This window comes from Nicotiana attenuata, chromosome 1, assembly GCF_001879085.1.
Source record: "Nicotiana attenuata strain UT chromosome 1, NIATTr2, whole genome shotgun sequence".
In the NCBI taxonomy this organism is placed as follows: Eukaryota; Viridiplantae; Streptophyta; class Magnoliopsida; order Solanales; family Solanaceae; genus Nicotiana; species Nicotiana attenuata.
Window position 1 is genome coordinate 57915455 of NC_031989.1, and position 10654 is coordinate 57926108.

Consider the following 10654-nt stretch of genomic DNA (forward strand, 5'->3'; position numbering starts at 1 on the left):
TAGTGGAAGTTTGGGAAAATCCTACTGAGTAGTTGGTCGTGGTTTTTTACCTTTTAAGCCAGGTGTTTTCCACGTAAAAATCTTTGTGTTCTTTATTTTATGTACTTATTATTCCGCAAACAGTAGAGTTAGTATACCTAGAAGAACCAGGTTCTTCTAGAGCGAAAAATTGGGTACCACACAAATCACCCCCCCTCTTGTGTGGTATTGACGTATAAAACAGCACGGATCGATCTTGCTGAGCAGGTACATAGTCTTCGTATGTTTTTATTTTCGTGCTTGGAACTTAACACCTTTGGGTTGATCTTTTCAGCTTGAGAAGAAAGATGTCCCGATGAGGGAGGGGCTCGGAGCTAGGGATATTGAGGTTCTCGGACTCAAGCAGCATGTGGATGAGATAGCCTCCGAGAGAGATGCCCTTCAGGGGAAGTTGACCTCGACTGAGCATCATCTTCAATATGCGAGTACGGATAGTAGTAAGTATAAGGATCTCTATGCTGAATCGGTCGCCACACTATCTGCGGCCAAGTCCGAAGCCAATGCGCTCATATCCTCGTACCGAGACGATGCTGCTGCTGCAAATGCTCGAGCCAGGAAGGTATCCGAAGAGGCTAGATTGAATTGACCCGAGCCCTGGAGTATGCCCCGATTGAGATCTCGAAGACAGGCTCTCGAGGATGTACGTGTAGGGGGCATTGATTTGCCTGCTGAGATCGAGAGGGCGAAGGCCCTAGAGGAAGAACCGGCAGCTCTGCTTTCTTCTGATGATGGTTCAGCCAGTGGTTCGACCAGCGGCTCAAAGGATGATGAAGACAAAGGCGAAGTCCCCGAGGGGGAGGAGGCCGTTAATGCTTCAGGGGTCGAGGGCCAAGCCGCTGAAGGCGCAACTTCTGAGGGAGCTCTGCCTGGTCAAGTGACCCTGGCAGTAGATTAGGTTCTTATTTCTTGTTCTTTGCATCGGGATCCCCGTGGGAGCGTTGTAAATATATCTTTGTACCATTATTTATAATAAAAAAGGAACCCTTTGGTTGACCCTATATATAAATTTCCACTTGCTTGTGTCTTTGTTTATGTTTTGAGTTTTGATGCCTGCCGTCAATTAGTCCAATATGATGGACTTTTTTAGATATGAACCCTTAGGTTGTGTTTGATGAACAATTGATAATAGTTGACGTTTAGGGCTTGGTCCTCGAATCAAGTTTTGACTCAGGCTCATTGACCCTTAGGGTTTCAACATATTGGCCCTTAGGCTGGCCCTTAGGCTCTTACGCATTGGCCCTTAGGCTCTTTAGGCTGGCCCTTAGGCTCTTACGCATTGGCCCTTAGGCTCTTTAGGTTCTAATATGGCTATATTTTCCCCTCATTTCGGCTGAAGATTTTTGAAGTTTTGATTATGACTTGGCATGTTTTATGTTCGTCCGACTCTTCAACGGCTCAAAACGAGAACCTCGATTATGAGTCGATGTGTGATGATAGCTGAATACCTCGGGAGGTTCGCGTGGAGGCTGAATTTTCGAAACCTTTTCGCCAAAGGCTAATTGTTTTCGAAGCCTTTTTATTGTTCAGAGTTGATATTATCGAAGCTCCTTTGCTTATGCCGAGGGTAGCCTGATTAACCGATTTTTTTCAGAGTATTTTCGAAGTATTTGGAGGCCTTTAGTTCTATGGCGGTAGTCGGACATCTCCGAGCCGCGTTCATTCGGCCATAGCCTTTTAGTTCGACCGTAGTCTTTATGTTTGGCCGTAGCCTTTAGTCCCCGTGTGCGGTGACCTCGGCGTCTATATTGAGGTATGCCTTTTTAGGGGTCTTACAAGTTCGAATATATAGCCTTGGCCTTAATATCGGGGTTATGCCTTTTTAAGATCTTATAAATTTGAGTACGCCTCATTGAGGTCCTATAAACTTGGTGTTGCCCCATTGAGGTCTTATAAGTTTGAGCACGCCTCGTTGAGGTCTTATAAGCTCGGTGTTACCTCATTGAGGTCTTATAAGTTTGGGCATGCCTTGTTGAGGTCTTACAGATTCGATGCTGCCTCACTGAGGTCTTACGAACTTGAGTTTTCGATAACTTCGATGAGTTGGCTGTTGACGATAGTCCCCGAGTGTTCGAGGATTTTTGGCTTTTGAGCCGTTTTGCATGACAGTAGTAAACTTCTTTGAGGCACACAACGTTTTGACAAGTAGAGAGGCTTCTTTGATTACTTGATATATGTGTACATGTTCTTGCCTTCGGGTGCTCGATTGTTCTATATGGACACGGTTCATTTGACCGTTTGGCCCAATACAATATATTCCTATCGAGGTCCCCAGAGGCGTAATTCCATTCTTTTGAAAATATAACCTCCAGGGGGATGTCCCCCACTATTCGAGGCCGATTGAGAAGTAGCTTTGAATACTTGTTGAGTTATCCTTAGGTAGCATGTAGATGTTGCCTCGTTAAATACCTCGCCGGTAAAACCTGTTTAGGATAAAAAACCCGATCCAAGGGAAAAAGAGCACAACGCATGCATTAAAACCCAAAGTCTTCGAGCCGAAGGGTGCTTCGGCGTCTCCCGTCGAACACCTGTAAGAAATTAGTATGAGACATAGAGCGAAAAGGAAGTTATACCTTAGCAATAATAGCGTTTGAGCATTGATATGTTTCAATTGCTTGGAAGTTTGTAGGACCCTTTGCCTACTACCCCGAGGATGCGGTACGGTCCTTCCCAGCTAGGGCCTAGCTTCCATTCATTTGGGTTTCGAGTGTTGAGGGTGACTTTTCTTAGGACTAAGTCCCCGATTTTGAAGTATCGGAGGTTTGTTCTTCTGTTATAATATCTCTCGATCCTCTGCTTTTGGGCAGCCATTCGGACTAGTGCATCCTCGCGCTTTTCATCTAGTAGTTCGAGGGCAGTAGTCATGGCCTCGCTGTTCGAGTCCTCGGTAGGAATATATTGTATTCGCTGTTTGAGACCTCGTGCTTGGATCTCCGACCTCGACTGGTATCATAGCCTCGAATCCGTATACCAAAGAGAACGGTGTCTCTCTGGTGCTTGACTTCGAAGTTTTTCGGTATGCCCATAGTACTCCGGGCAATACCTCTCTCCATTTTCCCTTCGCATTTTCTAACCTCTTTTTCAAGTTTTGGATTTGCGGGGACTATCAGTATACGATTATAATTAGGGAAGGTCGATTATTCAACCTCAAAGCTCCCATTTACTTGGTTGACTACCAGAAGGGAGTCGCATTTTGCTTCGACGACTTCTGCTCCTAGGCTCTTGGCCAGCTCGAGACCTGCAATCATAGCCTCATACTCGGCCTCTTTGTTAGTTAATTTCAAAGTTTTTGTAGATTGCCTAATCATGCTACCCGTGGGCGATTTTAGAACGATGCCGAGCCCGGACCCTTTCACGTTCGAGGCACCATTAGTGAATAGGGTCCATACCCCCGATGATGTGTCCGTTTTTAGCAAGAGTTCTTTCTCTACCTCGGGCACGAGTGCAGGCGTAAAATCGGCCACGAAGTCTGCCAAAATTTGGGACTTGATAGCCGTTCGGGGTTGGTACTCGATATCATACCCTCCGAGCTCGATGGACCATTTGGCTAATTTACCTGATAATTCAGGTTTGTGCAGGATGTTTCGAAGAGGGTACGTTGTTAAAACACATATACGATGGCATTGAAAATAAGGTTTTAATTTTCGAGATGCACTTATTAATGCAAGAACTAATTTTTCTAAGTGTGGATACCTGGTTTTAGCATCTCCTAGAGTCCGACTCACGTAATAAATAGGGAATTGCGTACCTTGTTCTTCCCAAACCAACACACCACTTGCCGTTACCTCGGATACGGCTAGATACAAGTACAATATTTCGCCGCCCTTCGAGGTGTGGAGCAAATGCGGGCTCGAGAGATATCGCCTTAACTCCTCTAAAGCATGTTGGCATTCCGGAGTCCAATGAAAGTTGTTTTTCTTCTTGAGCAAGGAGAAGAAATGATGACTCCAATCTGACGATCTCGAGATGAATCGGCCTAAGGCCGCTATCCGCCCGGTCAGCCGCTGTACGGGCTTCACATTGTTCACCACTGTGATTTCTTCAATGGCCTTGATTTTGTCGGGGTTGATCTCGATCCCCATATTTGACACCATGAAGCCTAAAAACTTGCCCGATCCTACTCCGAAGGCATATTTCTCGGGATTGAGCTTCATGTTGTAGCTTCTGAGGATATCTAACGTTTCCTACAAATGAGTCAAATGGTCCTCTGCGCGCAGGGACTTAACTAGCATGCCATGAATGTAAACTTCCATAAATTGGCCTATTTGATGTTCGAACATCTTATTAACTAGGCGTTGGTACGTAGCTCCTGCATTTTTTTATCCCAAAGGGCATTACATTATAACAATACGTACCACACTTCGTGATGAACGAAGTCTTTTCCCTGTCCTCTGGGTTCATTTGAATTTGATTGTACCCGAAGTAGGCATCGAGAAAAGTGAGGATCTCGTGGCCGGCCGTGCCATCGATCAAGTGATCGATGTTGGGCAATGGGAATGAGTCTTTGGGTCATGCTTTATTCAAGTCTTTATAATCTACGCACATCCTTAATTTATTTCCTTTTTTGGGAACCACTACCACATTAGCCAACCAATCAGGGTATTTTACCTCCCTAATTGATCCTAATTTGAGGAGTTTTGCTACCTCGTCTTTGATGAACGCATGTTTTACCTCGGATTGAGGTCTCCTTTTTTTGCTTTACTAGTTTGAACGTGGGGTCAACACTTAGTCGATGGGTGGTTATTTCCGGCGAGATCTCTGTCATGTCTAAATGGGACCAAGCAAAGCAATCAATGTTGTTAATAAGAAATTGGATGAGTTTTATCCTAAGTTCGGGGGTTAATCCCATTCCCACGTATACCTTTCGATCTGGATGATGCTTATCAGGACGACCTGTTCGAGTTCTTCGACCGTTGATTTTGTTGTGTCCGACTCTTCGGGGGCAACGAAGGTCCAAGGGGTGAGGAAGTCTTCTTCGTCATCTTCGTTTGAATGCTCACAAACCACCTGTTCCTCGGGGGTCAGCCTGTTCCCTGACTCGTCTTGGACGGGGAGAGTCGATGTTGGTGCCATGTCGTTTACCGCAAACATCTCCTTAGCTGCATGCTATTCTCCGTACACTATTTTTATACCATCTTTTGTAGGGAATTTCATCATCTGATGAAGAGTTGACGGTACCGCCCTCATGTTGTGTATCCATGGTCTTCCAAGTAAGGCATTGTACCTCATGTCACCTTTGATGACATGAAACTTGGTGCCTTGCACTGTGCCGGACACGTTGACTGGGAGGATGATTTCTCCCTTCGTTGTCTCACTTGCCATGTTGAATCCATTGAGGACTTGAGAGGTGGGTACGATCTGATCGAGTAGTCCGAGCTGCTCCACCACCTTCGACCTGATTATGTTGGCCGAGCTACCTGGATCCACGAGCACACGTGTAATTTGAACGTTATTCAAAAGGAAAGAAATTACCAGTGCATCATTATGTGGTAGAGATAAGGCCTCATTGTCTTCTTCTCCAAATGTAAGAGCGTCCTCAGGTATATAACTCCGAGTTTGCCTTTCCGTTGCGATGGGCACTTTGGCCCGTTTGAACATGGGTCCCTGTGGGACATCAGTTCCTCCAACGATCATGTGAATGATATGCTGAGGTTCTTCTGGTCCGCTATTCCATTTGCCTCTTTCTCTCGAAAGTGGTCCTTTGCTCGATTGCTGAGAAATTCTCGAAGGCGCCCTTCGTTAATCAGCCGGGCCACCTCCTCTTGGAGCTGTCTACTATTCTCGATCCTATGACCGTGAATGCCTTGGTATTCACACATCAAGTTGGAGTTCCTTCGGGAAGGATCTGACTGTGCGGGCTTTGGCCATCTGATATCCCTGATTCTACCCATGGCTGATACGATGTCCGAGACATCAATGTTGAAGTTATATTCCGACAATCAGGGTGCCTCCATTGGTCTCGAATGCCTGTCAAAATCGGTCTTGCTCACAAGTCCCTAGGAATTTTGGCCTCGATCTATTCCTCGTTCATTTCGGGGTTTATTCCGCCTTGAAGTGTCTCTTCGATCTTTGAAGTATGGCTGATACCTTTCTTTTCCTGATCTCGACTCCCTTTCTATAGACTTTGATTCCTTTGTTAAGAGCCTGCTAGGATATACTGAGCTCGAAGGGGCTTCTAATTGGTCGTCTTCGACCCTGATCTTCGGTTTATACCTGTTGTGCACGTGCGCCCAGGTCACGATGGGATACTCGATCAAATTTTGTTTTTAGTTGCTTCGAGGCTACCGAGCTTCGTTCGTTCAAGCCCTGAGTGAAGGCCTGCACTGCCCAGCCATCGGAGACCAGTGGCAACTTCATTCGCTCCATCTGGAAGCGAGATACGAATTCCCTTAGCATCTTGTTTTCTCTCTGTTTGATTTTGAAGACATCAGACTTCCCGGTGGCGACCTTGATGGAAACAACGTGTGCCCTCAAAAAAAAGTATGCTAACATGGCAAATGAATCTACTGAATTTGGAGGTAGGTTATGATACCACATCATAGCCCCCTTTGATAGTGTCTCTCCAAATTTTTTCAACAAGACGGACTCGATTTCGTCATCCTTTAAGTCATTCCCTTTTACAACACAAGTGTAAGCAGTAATGTGCTCATTGGGGTCTGTGGTCCTGTTGTATTTCGGGACATCGAGCATTCTGAATTTCTTCGGGATGGGATTCGGAGCCGCACTTAGTGGGAATGGTTTCTGTATGAACTTCTTTCAATCTATGCCCTTCAGAATCGGAGGTGCGCCCGGGATCTGATCGACCCTCGTGTAAGTCTCCACCTTTTTATCGTTAGCCTCTATCTTCTTTTCTCTTGATTCAATCCTTTTGGCGAGGTCTTCGAGCATCTTCATAATAGCGGGGTCTGCTGCTGACCTGTTGTTACTCGATCTTTCTGGTGCCTGCTCGACTCGAGGAGCCATTTCCGGAGCTGCTGTGCTTGGAGTTTTCTGTTGACTTTGTAGCTGAGCAATAGCCACTTGTTGTGCTTGTAACATCTCAAAAATGACTTGAAGGCTAACTTCTCTTTCCTCATGAACTGGAGTCCTTTGTGCTTCATGTTGGTTTTCTCCGCGCACACTTCCGTTGGTATGAGAGCTCACATCGATATGCACAGTGCTGCGTGAGCCCACATCGACGGGGATTTGTGCTGGTGCCACCCCCGGGTTTTGTGGTGGTACACCGGCATCTGCACCGTTCTCCCCATGAAGACCAATACCGTTGTTTTCGTGTGCATTTGCTGAGTTAGACATTTTTTGACCTGAAATCAAAGATTCTTGGACAAGAAAAAGTGTGAAGAATTACTTGCGTTTTCAAAAAACTAGCATCAAGACAATCATTATTATTTTTAGCCCCACGGTGGGTAATGACAATTATATTTGATTTGTGGTTCTAAAAATATGTAATTTATCTTAATACTAGTTGTAAAGCAATAGATGCTACGTTTAGGTAAAGAAAATAAGAAATGCAAACCAAAGCTATCACAAAACCGAGCCTCGAGCTGGCTGGAACAGAAGCTTTGATGTAGTAAGGGCAGTTGTCAATGAACTATTGATGAAGAAACAATGATAATGAAGGCCTCAAAGATAGCCCTTTGCGGTTAATAATGAGCAATAAATGAAGAACAATAAATGAACAATGAGTGAAGAGAGAATAAGCAATAAATGTGTAGAACAACTGTTTAAGCACGTTTAAAGAAGAGCAGAGAATGTTGTATTGTATTCAATATGTTTAGTGTTCTTACAAAATGACAAGGGTCCCCTTTATATAAGAGGGGAGAAACCCAACATGGTACATGTCTAGTAATGATGAGGAAATGCTATTGGTACAGCTGTATAACGGCTCAATATGGATTTGTACTATTCTTGCAGACTCTGTCAGTCCTCATCACGTGCCCTCGGGAGTCTTCCGCCTTTTCATGACGGTCGCCGATTTTCATGCTGCCTCGAGGTACGTCATGACGAGCCTTCGATATGCCCTGCCGAGGCGAGTGCTTCGAGGACTAGTCTTGGGCTGTGCTTCGATCCCATCGAGGCCGGGCTCGAAAACGCCATAGAAGCCTTAAAATCGGTCTTCCCTGATTTTAACCGCATACAATTAATTAAGATGACTTATTTCTTAAAAAAAATATTTAGTAAAAATAAGGAAAAATCAATGGTGAATCTAGTGGCCAATGTATTCCTCCTCCACTTCCCCCGACTCCCCGATCCAAACCCCATAACCGTCCTACACCTGCTATTTTTTATAGTGATAATAGTTTATTATAATTTATTGAGAGTCAATTTTTGCATAATGTTGGAGCTGGTGAACAGTTAAACCATGAATATATGAATGCTCTTTATGGAAATTGAGGAAGTGAATTCTGACGACTCCTTTAATATTTTGGAATGGTGGAAGGACAAAGAAAAATACTTTCCGATTCTTTCAAGGATGACCCAAGATATTTTAACTATTCAAGCTTCAACAGTGGCATAGGAGAGCGCTTTCAGTCAAGCAAGACTTCAACTTGGTGATTATAAAGCGTCTATGAGGAAGAGCTTGGAAAAATCAGTACTTTTCAGAGATTGAATCTGTTCGGAAAGAAGAAATTTTGAACTTGCTAAATCATAACCAGAGTAGACGAAGCTTACGAAGAAATGCTAGCTGAACTTGTAGAGGATTCTGCTTCGCCCGGAAGCGGTGATGACCAAGCTTCTTTTCCGCCACCACCAACAGAAATTCCTCCGGACCTTAATGGATTTATGAAGTTTGTAAGAGATACCATGTAAATTAATATGTAACTTGTATTTTGGCACATCTTGATTAGTTTCTTTTTCTTCTCAATGGTGGTATTAGCACCTTGTTGTGCTTATTCCATAGGGGGAAGGAAGACTAAGAAAGATATTGCCATATTTTGTCAATGCTATAACAAAAATTATAACGCATTGCCTTAGATATTTTTATTACCATCTTATTTTTCTAACTTCTATAAAAATAAAAAAATTGAAAGTTTATCCGTTAGGCCCACTTGGGACCACTTAGGCCCGGGACCGGCCCACTTAGCTCGGGACCATTAGTTCGTGATCTCGGTCCCGGGCTAGTTCGTACAAAAAAGCCTGTGAGGGCCGGCCCACTTACGATCGGGCCCGATCCACTTGCCAGCCCTAGATGAAACAAAGAAAATAATTTTTCTTCTATGCGGCCCCACTTTAAAAAATCAATTAAAATCCAAGGGCCATACTTCATCTCCCGCCGGGGACCACTTAGGACCGGCCCACTTAGGACCGTTTAGGATCGGGTCCGGCCCACTTGACAACCCTAGATAAAACAAAGAAAAGAAATTTTCTTCTATGTGGCCCCACCTTAAAAAATCTATATATACTATATTAAAAGCACGAAGGCCTTTAGTGAAATGTTGTTCGCCTTTTTTGCCCTTTAAGAATAAATTTCACACTAGACAAAAGTGTAATTTAAGATTTTTTTCCAATTTTTTAGGAATTTAAATTAACTAAAATTTTAGTTACATATTGATCCTTCCATGTTTTGAACTCCTATGAAATTAGTCCTAACATATAGGACTCACACAAGAATGGAAACAAAATATTTCTGACGAAAAGAAAATATAGAATCACCAACATTACAATTTGCTTCGTCGGCCAATAAAATATCATCTTTGTGTCCATAGTTTGGTAGAAAACGTTATTGAACTTATAAACAAATTTTGTTCTAACCGAATTGTTATCATCTCTTTTCTAAGTATATCAACAAATGATAATTTTTTATAGCAAGAAACCCTTAGCGAAATATCGTCGTCTTTTTTTACTTTTTAAAAAAAACTTTCACACTAGACAAAATAGTTATTAAATTATTTCTCTAAAATTTAAAAATTCAAAATCAACTAAAAAATTTGCACATTAAATCCTTTTATATATGAACTTCTATGCAATAGTCATAATATATAGGGCTCATGCATGCTACAAGCATGAAGAACAAAAATAAAATATTTTTATTTATGAGAAAAATAAAACTTATGGCTCAGCAAGATGCAATTTGCTTTGTTAACCAATGAAAGAAGAAAGATATCATCGTTGGTGTCCTAATTTTAATAAAAAAAACATATTCAACTTATAGACGAAAACAAATGATGATTTTTGATATTTCTATATATTTGATTATTTGTTGTAAAATAGTAAGCCCACATTAGTAATTTTTAGATGTTTTCGCTTATCCAATTTTTTTTATGAGCTATAAGCCAACATCTTTATTCCCTAAAGACAAAAATATTAAATTTTTAAATTTATTTTATTTGAGAAATCTTATTATTTGTTTACTTAGGTCACAAATATATCAATAATTTTCATAAAATATTCTCGAAAGTCCTCATAAATCACAATTATGTATTTGAGGACTTCTATGGCCAAGATTTTTTCGTGATCAACATTCATCTTTTTAATAGCTTATACTTTTTAAATTTTTTATTTTGCAAGCCAATCATACTATTTAATAATATTTTATATTCTTTAAAATAATATATCAATTTGTATTGGGTACACGGCTAAAGCGCGTACCTAAGACTAATGAACTTAATTCAAGGGCCAA